The sequence below is a fragment of the Scyliorhinus canicula genome, chromosome 11 (assembly GCF_902713615.1).
Source record: "Scyliorhinus canicula chromosome 11, sScyCan1.1, whole genome shotgun sequence".
NCBI lineage: Eukaryota > Metazoa > Chordata > Chondrichthyes > Carcharhiniformes > Scyliorhinidae > Scyliorhinus > Scyliorhinus canicula.
The window spans coordinates 85402176-85415113 of record NC_052156.1 but is presented as its reverse complement, the minus strand read 5'-3'; the positions used below and the strand labels follow the sequence as shown (position 1 = coordinate 85415113).

The window sequence follows — 12938 nt, the reverse complement described above, 5'->3', positions numbered from 1 at the left end:
TCCACAAAAGATCAGCCATGATCTCATTGAATGGCGGAGCAGGCTCGAGGGGCCAGATGGCCTACTCCTGCTCCTAGTTCTTATGTTCTTATAATATAATCTCCCCTTGTAATTCACAAACTGCTAAATTAAAAACTGAGAGAAAGAACCTCTTTGCTGCCTTGAAAAGAGAAGTACAGGCCTCTGCATGGTACCTTCCCTCAATACTGCAGCACATAAGTTCATAAAGATAGAGGAGCAGAATTTTTTTTTTTATAAATGTTTTTATTCAGTTTTCATATTTTATATTGAACAAATTACAAATTGTTAGGAGAGAAAAAGAACAAAAAAAGACAAACAAACACGCAAAAATTAACATACATATTTACAGGTAAGCATCTTCGTAGTAGTAACTGCGCCCGCCCCCCCCCCCCCCCCCCCCTCAACATGTTTATTTAGTTTGGTTTTGGGCCTTAGCTAGCCATCGAACCCCCGTACCGAACCTGTAGCCCCCCCCCCCCCCCCCCCCCCGCTACCTTCCCCCGACTATTCTTCGTCTTGTACATTGGCCACAAATAGGTCCCGGAACAGTTGCATGAATGGCTCCCACGTTCTGTGGAAGCCGTCGTCCGACCCTCGGATGGCAAATTTGATTTTCTCCATTTGGAGAGATTCCGAGAGGTCGGACAGCCAGTCCGCAGCTCTGGGCGGTGCTGCTGACCGCCAGCCAAACAGGATTCTACGGCGGGCGATCAGGGAGGCAAAGGCAAGGGCGTCCGCCCTCCTCCCCAGGAATAGATCTGGCTGTTCTGAAACCCCGAAGACCGCCACTATCGGGCATGGCTCCACCCTCACTCCCACCACTTTGGACATAACCTCGAAGAAGGCTGTCCAGTACTCCACGAGTCTGGGGCAAGACCAGAACATGTGGGCGTGGTTGGCCGGGCCTCTTTGGCACCGTTCACATCTGTCTTCCACCTCCGGGAAGAACCTACTCATACGGGTTCTTGTTAAGTGGGCTCTATGTACCACTTTTAGTTGCGTCAGGCTGAGCCTTGCGCACGTGGAGGTGGAGTTGACCCTATGCAGTGCTTCGCTCCAGAGTCCCCACCCTATCTCCATCCCCAGGTCGTCCTCCCATTTCCTTCTTGTTGCGTCCAGTACGGTGTCGTCCCTATCTACCAGTCGGTCATACATGTCACTACAGTTCCCTTTCTCTAGGATACTTGCGTCCAGTAGGTCTTCCAGTAGTGTCTGTCGTGGCGGTTGTGGGTACGTCCTTGTCTCCTTTCGTAGGAAGTTTTTGAGCTGCAGGTACCGTAGCTCGTTCCCCCCAGCTAGCTGAAATTTCTCTGTCAGTTCGTCCAGTGTTGCGATCCTGTCGTCCGTGTATAGGTCCCTGACTGTCAGTGTCCCCCCGTCCTGCCTCCACCTTTTGAAGGTGGCGTCAGTCAGTGCTGGTGTGAACCTATGGTTGTTGCAGATGGGAGCCCTGTTCGACATTTTGGTCAGGCCAAGTTGCTGCCGCAGTTGGTTCCAGGATTGGAGGGTGGCTGTCACCACTGGGCTGCTGGAGTGTTTTTTGGGTGGAGATGGGAGTGCTGCCGTGGCGAGGGCCCGGAGGGAGGTTCCCATGCAGGAGGCCTCCTCCGCACGCACCCACTCAGCCTCTGGCTCCTGGATCCATCCCCTTACTCGCTCGGCTGTTGCTGCCCAGTGGTAGAATTGTAGATTCGGGAGGGCTAGCCCTCCCCTGGTTTTGTTTTTTGTAAGACCTTCTTTGGGATCCTAGCATTTTTACCCCCCCATACGAACGCCATGATGAGTTTGTCCAGCGCTTTGAAAAAGGCCTTGGGGATGTAGATCGGAATGGATCTAAACAGGAAGAGGAACCTGGGCAGTACGTTCATTTTGATCGTCTGAACTCTCCCCGCGAGGGAGAGCGGGAGTGTGTTCCATCTTTGCAGGTCCTTTTTAACTTCCTCCGTCAGGCTGGTGAGGTTCCATTTGTGGATCCCTTTCCAGTCATGGGCTATTTGGATCCCCAGGTAGCGGAATTTATGTCGGGCTTGATTGAACGGCAGCCCCTTTAGTGCTGCCCCCCCCCCCCCCTTGCGGGTGTACTGGGAAGATCTCACTTTTGCTCATGTTGAGTTTGTAGCCCGAGAAGGCTCCAAACTCTTTCAGGAGCGCGATGATTCCGTCCATGCTGCTTTGTGGGTCCGAGATATAGAGGAGCAGATCATCCGCATAGAGTGAGACTCTGTGCTCTCTACCTCCCCTTCGGATCCCCCTCCAATTTTTTGCTGCCCTGAGCGCGATTGCTAGCGGTTCAATTGCTAGTGCGAACAGCAGCGGGGACAGTGGGCATCCTTGTCTGGTGCCCCTGTGCAGCTGGAAGTATTGGGAGTTGGTATTGTTGGTCTGTACACTCGCCATGGGAGCGTTGTACAGGAGCTTTACCCAAGCGGTGAACCCTGTTCCAAGCCCGAACCGCTCCAGTACCTCTATGAGGTATTTCCACTCGACTCTGTCGAAGGCCTTTTCTGCGTCCAGGGAGACGATCACCTCTTGTGTTCTCTCCCCGGAGGGGGTCATTATCACGTTCAGCAGGCGCCTGATGTTCGCGGTAAGCTGTCTACCTTTGACAAAGCCCGTCTGGTCCTCTGTGACCACCTCAGGTACACAGTCTTCTAGCCTCTTGGCTAGGATTTTGGCCAGTATTTTGGCGTCTGCATTCAGCAGAGATATGGGTCTGTATGACCCACATTCCGTTGGGTCTTTGTCTTTCTTAGGTATCAGCGAGATTGAGGCCTGTGCTAACGTGGGTGGCAATGTGCCCCTAGCTAGCGAGTCTGTGAACATCTCCCGCAGGTGCGGGGCCAGCGCTGTCGCAAATTTTTTGTAGAAGTCCGCCGGGAATCCGTCCGGTCCCGGCGCCTTCCCCACCTGCATGGAGCTAATGCTGTCCATGATCTCTCCCAGTGCTAGTGGTGCTTCCAGATCCCGTTTTCTGCCCTCTCCCACAACTGGTATGTCCAGTCCGTCAAGAAACCGGTTCATCCCAGCCTTCCCCGTTGGGGGCTCTGAGGTGTACAGCTCTTGGTAGAAGGCCTTGAAGGTTTTGTTAATCCTCTCTGGTTCTGTTTCCAACGTGCCTCTGGTATCTCTGATTTGCGCAATTTCTCTGCTGGCTGCCTGCTTTCTCAGCTGGTGGGCCAACAGGCGGCTGGCTTTGTCTCCGTGTTCGTATAGGGCCCCGCGTGCCTGGCGGAGTTGGTGTACTGCTTTCCTGGTGGAGAGCAGGTCAAAGTTCCTTTGTAATTCTTTCCTCTCCGCCAGGAGTTCTACGGTCGGGGCCTCGGAGTATTTACGGTCTACCTCCAGTATGGAGTCGACCAGCTTCTGCCTAGCCACCCTTTCCTCCCTATCTCTTTGCGCTTTGTAGGCTATGATTTCCCCTCTTAGTACGGCCTTAAGCGCTTCCCAGAACGTGGAGGGTGAGACCTCCCCGTTTTGGTTGATCTCAGTGTACTCCGCTATGGCCCGCGCTATCCTTTCGCTGAAGGCCTTGTCAGCTAGTAAGGCACCGTCCAACCTCCATTTGGGGCGCTGGGCCCTTCCCGTCTCTAGCCGCACATCCATGTAGTGTGGAGCGTGGTCTGATATCACAATTGCGGAGTATTCCACCTTGTCTATCTCTGGAAGCACCGTTTTCCCCACCACAAAGAAGTCAATTCTGGTGTACACGTTGTGTACTGGGGAGAAGAAAGAGAATTCTTTCTCCCCCGGGTGGGCGAATCTCCAGGGGTCTACTGCTCCCATCTGCTCCATATAGTGACTGAGTTCCCTTGCCATGTTTGAGGTTTTCCCCTTTCTGGGGTTTGATCTGTCCGTCGTTGGGTCCTGTACACAGTTGAAGTCCCCCCCCATGATTAGTCGGTGCGTCGCTATGTCCGGGATTTCTGCCATGGTCTTTTGGATGAAGCTCGTGTCGTCCCAGTTGGGCGCATACACGTTAACTAGGACTACCGGCGCCCCATCCAGGGCCCCGCTGACCATGACATACCGTCCCCCTGGGTCCGTAACCGTCTTTGTCGCCCTAAACATTGTCCTCTTGCCAATCAGGATCGCCACCCCCCTGGCCCTTGCCCCATAACAGGAATGATAGGTTTGTCCCACCCAGCCCTTTCTTACCCGCAGTTGGTCCTGCTCCCTCAAGTGCGTCTCTTGGAGGAAGACTATGTCGGCCCTCATGTTTCTAAGGTGGGTGAGGACTCTAGATCTCTTCACTGGGCCATTAAGTCCCCTTACGTTCCAGGTGACTATTCTGGTGGGGGGCTTCTGCCCCCTTGCTCCTGTGGGGTTAACCATATTTGTCCGGTGGACGCGCCCCTGCCCTCTGGGGTTTCCCTTTGTTAGGGGGCCGTCCAGGATGTCCACTATCACTGCTCTCCCCATGCGGTCGGGTCCCTGCGCTCCGGGGTTCCCCCTTGTCCCGGGGACACCCGCCATGGCCGTCCACTGTGTGTCCGCCACGCGGGTAGTCCCCTGCACTCCGGGGGGCCCCTTCACCCACAGACCGTACTGGGTGGGTGTTTGCAGCAGTTCCCTGTTTCGAGCCCTTGTCTGTGGCACTTTGTGGCCCTATTCCCTTTCTGGCCTCTTTTGTCCCTTCGTCCCTGCATTTCCCCTCCCTGGTCTCTCGCCCCCCGAGTGCCCCCCCCCCCGCTCTATCCCTTTCGGGGATACCCCTGTGTACCCCTCCATTGCCCCTCTCTCCCCCATTCCTGTCCCCATTTGCTCTCCCACCTTTGATGGGTGATCCCCCCCCTCCCCTGCCTGGCGCCTTCCCCCCTGTTGGGGGTGCGCTGCGGCCCTGCTCTGTTGCGCGCCCCCTTCGCTAGCTTTCCTGCTAGCACGGTGGCTCCCCGCTCGGAGGTTGCTGTCCCGCTTCCCCTCTCCCCTCTCCAGTACTCCCGTTCCCTCGTGCCGGGGCCTGGCCTCCCACCTGGGGCGGGCCCTTGGGCATTGGGTTGTTTTTCCTGGGTGTTCCTGCCAGGGGGGAGGGGGCTGGCTTTGCCTCGCCCCTCCCCACCCCCCCGTCGGCATGACGTATCTCCTTGCCATGGGCCCCTCGTCCCTACTTCCCATGGCGTTTTTCCAGCCCGTGCTCCTCAACGAATCTATTCGCCTCGGCAGGGGCTGTAAAGAAATATTCCTTGTGTTGGTATGTGACCCAGAGTTTTGCTGGGTACAGCATACCAAAACGTACTTTGTTCTTATAGAGAGCTGCTTTCGCTCTGTTGAACTCCGCCCGTCTCTTAGCTATGTCCGCTCCAAAATCCTCGTAGATTCGGATGGCGTGCCCGTCCCAATTGCAGGCTCTATTCTCCTTGGCCCAGCGCAGGATTGTCTCCCTATCCCGGTACCGGTGCAGTCTGGCTATAACTGCTCTCGGTTTTTCCCCTTCCTTGGGCTTCGGGCGCAGTGACCGATGAGCTCTGTCCATTTCCGGTGGGGTGGGAAAAGTTTCCCGCCCCACTAAGGAGCCCAGCATCGCAGCCACGAATGTTGTGGGATTTCTACCCTCTATCCCCTCTGGCAGGCCCACTATCTTAATGTTTTGCCTTCTCGAGCTGATCTCCTGGTCGTCTACCCTGCCCTTCAGGCTCCCCTGTGTTGCACTCAGTTTCGCCATTTCCCTCTCCAGGGACATGACCCGGTCGCTCACGTCAGTCGCTGCCTTCTCCAGCTCTTTAATGGTTGCCCCTTGGGCTTCCAGTATCTTCCCTTGGGCATCCACTTTCTCCTCCATTCTGGTCAGAGCCTGCTGCACCCCTGACATGGCCCTGGTCACTGCTGCCTGTGCTGCGGCCTCTGTGTCTGCTTTTAACTCTGCCTTGATTGCCTGCAGCTGCTCCCTCACCACCTCGGCAATGGCTTCCTTCCAATTCACGCCCCCCTCTAACCCCAGGGGAGAGGTTGCCCGCCCGTCCAGCTCTTTGGATGCGGCGATACATTCTTCCCGCTGCTTCGCGTGTTGACTCGTTCGCCCAAGCTGGTTTGCCCTTTGCCCCGTCTACCTCCGGTGCCCCCTTTCTCTTGGGTCCCTTCTGGCATTTTTTCTCCCCCTTCCCCTTCATCGTTTCTTCTCTCCTTGTTCTTCTTTTCCCCCTTTTCCGCACCCTATTTTAATTTTATTTATTAATATATATATATAAAAATATATGTATATATTTTTTTTAAATGAAAAATTTATTTCCCCCCTTCTTTCCTTTACCCCTTTATTTCACCCCTTTTCTCTTTACCAGTTTTCTTTTGGGTTTTTATTTTAAAAAAAGAACAGAAATATAAGTCTCTTTTTTCTTTTGTTTTCTCTCTCCACTCGCCCAGGAGAGAGAGAGAGAGTCCCTTTGTCCTTGCCACGTGGTGGTCACTGCAGTTGGGGGGAGGGGGAGGGGCGAGTGGGCCGGGGCCCGCTGCTGGTTGGGGGGGGGGGGGGGTGGTGGTGTCCCCGCTGCTGGTTGGGGGGGGGGGGTGGTGTCCCCGCTGCTGGTTGGGGGGGGGGGGGGGTTGGTGTCCCCGCTGCTGGTTGGGGGGGGGGGGGTTGGTGTCCCCGCTGCTGGTTGGGGGGGGGGGGTTGGTGTCCCCGCTGCTGGTTGGGGGGGGGGGGGGTGTCCCCGCTGCTGGTTGGGGGGGGGGTTGGGGGCCCCGCTGCTGGTTGGGGGGGGGGGGGGGTTGGTGTCCCCGCTGCTGGTTGGGGGGGGGGGTTGGTGTCCCTGCTGCTGGTTGGGGGGGGGGGTTGGTGTCCCCGCTGCTGGTTGGGGGGGGGGGGTGGTGTCCCCGCTGCTGGTTGGGGGGGGGGGGTGGTGTCCCGCTGCTGGTTGGGGGGTGGGTCCCCGCTGCTGGTTTGGGGGGGGGGGGAGAAAAGAGGGCCCGCCGCTGCCGCACCGTTCCCGGCCCGCGTGGGGGGGTGGGGGAGAGGGGTTGGACCTGCCGCTGCTGGGCCTCCCTGTCGCCGTTGCTCCTCGCCTCCGCCTTCCGCCGCCGCCCGCTCCTCCTCAGCTGCCGCCCGCTCCTCCTCCGCTTCTCCTCCGCTGCCGCCCGCCGCTGCCGCCCGCTCCTCCTCCGTTGTCGCCCGCTCCTCCGCCGTTGCCGCCCGCTCCTCCTCCGCCGTTGCCGCCCGCTCCTCCTCCGCCGTCCGGCCTGTCGGGGGGGTTCCTTCCTGGCGCTTCGAGGAGCAGAATTAAGGCTTTTGGCCAATCGAGTCAGCTCCGCCATTTGATCATGGCTGATCTCATCCTGGCCATAACGCAACTTTCCTTCCTGTTCTCCATAACCCTTCAACCCATTACCAATTAAAAATCTGTCTAACTTCTCCTTACATTTACTCACTGTCCCGGCATCCATCACACTCTGGGGTAACGAATTCCACAGATTGACAGCCCTTTAGGAGAGATAGTATAAATTTGCAACCCCTTATCCTAAGACTATGACTTCTCGTTCTAGAATGCCCGATAGACGAAGCATCCACTCCACGTCTACTTTATCCTTGCCTTTTATCATCTTGTATACCACAATTTGACCCCCCTCATTCTGCTAAACTCTAGAGAGTATAAGCCCAAACAGTTCAATCTCTCCTCATATGATAAACCCCTCATCTCTGGAATCAATGTAATCAATCATAGAATCATAGAATTTACAGTGCAGAAGGAGGCCATTTGGCCCATTGAGTCTGCAGAGGTCCTTGGAAAGAGCACCCTACCCAAGCCCACACCTCCACCCTATCCCTGTAACCCAGTAACCCCACCCTGCATTTTTGGACACTAAGGGGCATTTGGCATGGCCAACCCATCTAATCTGCACATCTTTGGACCTCCTCTGAACTGTCTCCAATGCCACCAAAACCATGCACAATATTCCAGGTTAATAATGCAACAGAATTGTGGATTAAGCCTGCATCTCGCCACTTGTGATGCTTCCTGCATGTAGGTATTACCCAGAACCTCTGGGTTCCCCAGCTTCACATTTAAGGAGTGCCCCAATAATGCGCTGTGAATCAGTCTTAGAAGTTCTCATGTAAGGCTTCAACCAGCAATTGCCCAAAAGAGCTAACTTCCTCTGGACAATTGCGCTGGGCTGGGAACCATCCAACAGAAGCAATTTAAATAGTTAACACTGGATGGTCTGCCAGTTTTACAGTTTTACCCTGACAGTTACTCTGAAAGAGTTAAATGTGGAAAAAAAAACGTTTAACTCCCGAGTAACTATGTAAGCACGCAGACCCAGCCTTGTACGGGACTCCCCCCCCCCCCCCCCCCCCCCCCCCCAAAACACACACAGAGGACCATTGAACACCTTTGCTAAGGCAATTAGGGATTGGCAATAAACACTGGCTTAGGCAGCAACACCCACAGCCCATGGAAGAATAACAAAAATAAAGTATTTAGAAATCTATCAATTTCTGTCTTGAACATACTTAAAGGCTACGCCTCCACGGCCCTCAGACGTATGGATTTCCAAAGGTTCCCCACCCCCACAGTGAAGAAATTCCTCCTCATCTCAGTCCTAAATGGTCGACCCTTATTCTGACACTATGCCCTGTGACCCCCAGCCAGGGGAACCATCCTTCTCAGATATACTTGTCAAGTTTTTTAAGAATTGTGTATGTTTCAATGAGATCACCCCTCACTCTTCTAAACTCTATGGAACATAGGCCCAGTCTCATCAATCTCTCCTCAATGGACAATCCCACCATTCGAGAAATCAGTCTGATGAAACTTCATTGCACTCCCTCTATGACATGTAAAGAGACCAAACTATACATAAACATTTTCATCAATCCTCTATACAATTGCAGCAAGGCATCTTTACTCCGGCACTCAAATCCTCTTGCAATAAAGGCCAACATACCATTCCTAATTAATTGCTGCACCTGCCTGTTAGCTTTCAGTGACTCATGAACAAAGACACTCCGATCAACCCATCCCAATCTCTCACCATTTAAGAAATATTCTGAATTGCTGCTTTTGCGACCAAAATGAATAATGTTTCCACATTATATTCCATCTGCCACTTTCTTGTCCACTCATTTACCCTGTCTAAATTCCCTTTTTGCATCCTCCTCACAATTCAAATTCCACCTAGGTTTGTATCATCAGAAAATTTGGAAATTTTACATTTTGTTTCCACACCAAATCATTGTAATAGATTGTGAATAGCTGGGGCCCAGGCAGTGATCCTTCTGGTACCAATTAGTCACAGACCGCCAACCAGAGAAAGACCCGTTTATTCTCACTCTGTTTTATCGCTAGTGTACTCTCGGATTCTATTTTGTTTTTCTTTCCCAGTTTCTTGGTCTTGGGAGAGAGAGAAGGTAAGACATGTTCCCAAAGGCGCAGCCATGGGCTGCCAAATAGGTCGGGATGACCCTGGTGTCGAGGTGACCAGGCATAGACCGTCATTGCCTTGGCCTGTAAGGCAGCCATCCTGCAGCGCACTCCACTGACCGCACCGTGATATTTAGTTGCGCAGAGCGCCACTAGCCATATGGTTGCCCCCCCCCCCCCACCACCACCAAGGCGCGCCTCTCCCCACCACCAAGCAGTCTAGAATTTGTACAATGTACAATTTTCACGCCCACGCTGGCGTGCGACGTAGAGCAGCCCACAGATCCCATCCGCCACAACAAGGACCACCATTCTGGCGAGGTACCATGTGACCCACCCAAGGGGGACACCCATAATAGATCCCACGGAAGTATGCAGGACAGGGGGCGTAGATATTACCGCTGGCATGGGTAATGCCAGCCACGGTACCCCTGCCGGCAGGGACAGGTGCCAGGGTCAGAGGACCCCAGGTGTCAGGCATAGAGCGGCGCAGTAGCACAGTGTGCAGCACTGTTGCTTCATAGCTCCAAAGTCCCAGGTTCGATTCCCAGCTTGGGTCACTATCCATGTGGAGTCTGCATGCTCTACCCGTGTCTACATGGGAATTTCCTCCTGGTGCTCCGGTTTCCTCCCACAGTCCAAAGATGTGCAGTTTAGGTGGATTGACCATGCTAAATTGCCCTTTGTGTCCAAAATTGCCCTTAGTGTTTGGTGGGGTTACTGGATTATGGGGAAAAGGGTGGAGGTGTGGGCTTGGGTACAGTGCTCTATCCAACAGCCGGTGCAGACTCGATGGGCTGAATGGCCTCCTTCTGCACTGTAAATTCTATGAAATCTATGTCTGCCTTTCACCCCCTACAGGGAATGGATTTAGGTATCCCACCAGGAGTGGTTGGCATCTGCCTAGCTGCCGTAACCCTGGCGGAAGCCATGAGGCTGTACGAACAGGAGCTGCTCGGGAAGGACCCTCCAGAACAGGAAACAGCCCCAGAGGAGCAAGGGCCAGCTAGTGGAGGATGGAGAGCGGAACATCCAACATGCCGAGGAGGAGGTGGAAAGACAGCGTCACATGAGGCCTCATCTGTACCGGCATCGCCTGTCTTTCAAGGATCTGCCTGACCGAGCATGTCGCCGAAGACTCTGGCTGAGCAGGGGGGCCATGTGACATCCCTGCCACATCACGGCATACCTGGAACCAGTGGGGGTATGGGGGAGGCCCGCTCCCGGTGGCCTGAACTTCTACATGATGGAATCCTTCCAGGTGCCGAGTGGGGACCTGTCTGGGATCTCACAGATCTCTGTGTGCAGGTACATCTCCACCATTACGGAGAACCTGTAAGCCCAGGAAGCATAATACATCAAGCTGAATATGGACCGAGCCCATCAGGTTACCCGGGCAGCAGAGTTTGCCACCTGAGCTGAGATGCCCTAGGTCCAGGGCATGATCGACGGGGTGCATGTTCCCCTACAAGCGCCGAGGAGCTGGCATTCACAAATCAAAAGTGGTTCCACTTGATGAACATGCAGTTGGTGTGTGACCACCAGCTGCTCATCATTAACATCTGCGCCCAATACCAGACAGCGGGCATGACGCCTTCATCCTGGCATACTCGATGGTAGCCGTCATCTTCAAGGTGCAACCCCAGGTAAGGGGTTGGCTATTGGCCAACAGGGGTTATGTGCTGTGGTCGTAGCTGATGACACCTATCCACAGGCCTCAGACCGTTGCGGAGAACCACTGCAACAATGCCCATGCCAACAAGCTGGTGTCTACCTTTCTGGTCTTATGGGCCTTAATGCTCCGTCTAGGTGTTTCCCCAGGTGGTAGATCAGGAATGGAAATTCACAGGAATGTGATCTGGGAGCTCATTGGTGGCCATCCTCTAGAGCGATCCTCTAGAGCGACCTGGCCTGAATGAGCCTGGCTGTCTTCCGGTGTTCACCGGTGGTGTGGTGCCACCCTGTTCTGCCCACTGTCCATCAGATGCGCCAGGTCAGGTGCGGGGATTCAGAGGCACTGAGGTGTTCCAGGACTTCCCCTGTGAGAGTCACCAGCATGCGCCACATCACCACCTCCTCTCTCAAGGTATCCCGGGCTACTCCTTGGGATGGGGTGCGGCCAAGCACACTCCGGGGGCTCCACATGGCGCTGCCAGTCCTGGAGGCCGAATCTTGAATCAACCAGGATCTCCATGATCACGGCAATGGAACACAGGGACTCTGCCACGTCTCTCTGGGACTGTGTCACATCACTCGGGGACCGTGCCAGGTCTCCCTGCGTCTGGTTCAGGTCAGCCAGCGCCTGGCCAATGCCATCGAAGGGCACAGCCATGGCCTGTCGTGATTGGGCCAAGCTCTGGAGCAGCACTGCCATCTCCATATGGCTCTGGTACATGTCTACCTGTGACATGGTCGCCCTGCCCTGTGCCTCAGCTACAGCTTGCACAGAGTGCCCCAGGCCTTGGACATCCTGATCCATGGCCGATACCTTCGCCACATGTGCAGTGGAGGCCTAGATGGCATGCTTGGTCTGCACAGCCTCATACCGCTACAGGCAGTTGGACTCCTCCAACTGCACCTGCAGGCTCTGGATGGTTGCTGTAGTCCCTGACACTGCGCCTCCATCTCCAACATTGATGGGATCGTCGTTTCCTGAAGCCCGAGACCTGCCTCTATGGTAGCTAGTCCCAGAGGTCAAGCCACCCTCTGACTCTGTCCCCTCAAAGGTTCTACCTTGACCTGATGTACCGCAGGACATGTGTGGTGCGTACCAGATAGTGCTCCAGGAGTCTCATCACTAAAGTGCCCAACCAAGGGGAGTATCTCTGGGGTGGTGGAGGGTGCCGGTGATAGCAGTGCCAAGAAGCCGGTGCCGTCCCCGGATGTGTCCTCCAAGGTGTCACAGGGCTGCGGCTGGGGGTTCGCGTTGCCAGCAGGTCTCCCCTCGTTGCCAGATGGGTCTTGGGATTGCAGCCAGGGGACACCTGATAGCCCCGTGCTCGTCGCCGGGTGATCCTGCAAGAAAAAAGGAAAGACTCATGGTTAGGTCACAGATGGGCAACCGCAATCCATCAGGGGCTCACTTGCTTCAGTGGCTGCCCGCTCTCCAGGCCCACCGACCAGGTCCAATGCCCTCTGGGGGATTATGGGTGTGGGGAGTGTGGAACAGGAGTGGTACCAGTGGCACGGAAGTGGTGACTCACATGGGCCGCCCTGAGGCGATCGTGCAGCTTCTTCCTGCACTGATTTCTGGTCCTGGAGGTGGAGCCCACGATGTTCACGGCCTATGCCACCTGGGCCCAGGCCTGGTTAAGTCTGCGGGTGGAAGCCTCCTTCCCACCTCAGGGTATTCAGGAACAGGGTATTTCGCCTCTCCTCCACGCCATCCAACAATGTCTTTAGCTCCACATCGGTGAATCCTAGGGCCGCTCTTCAGGTTGGTGTCATCTTGGCTGGAATGAGTGTGTGTGGGGTGTGATGTGCTGCAGCCTGTCAGGCCCCCAGTGTCAATCCTGACCCCAGCGAATCAGACGGTGGCATTGGTTGGAATTGCACTAGTTCCACGTG

General features: G+C 55.1%; 1 protein-coding gene across 1 annotated transcript in view; it reads right to left on the bottom strand.

Moving 5' to 3' along the window:
- The window catches only part of dnah1 (dynein, axonemal, heavy chain 1), a 995196-nt gene that overhangs the window by 776975 nt on the left and 205283 nt on the right, over positions 1-12938 (bottom strand).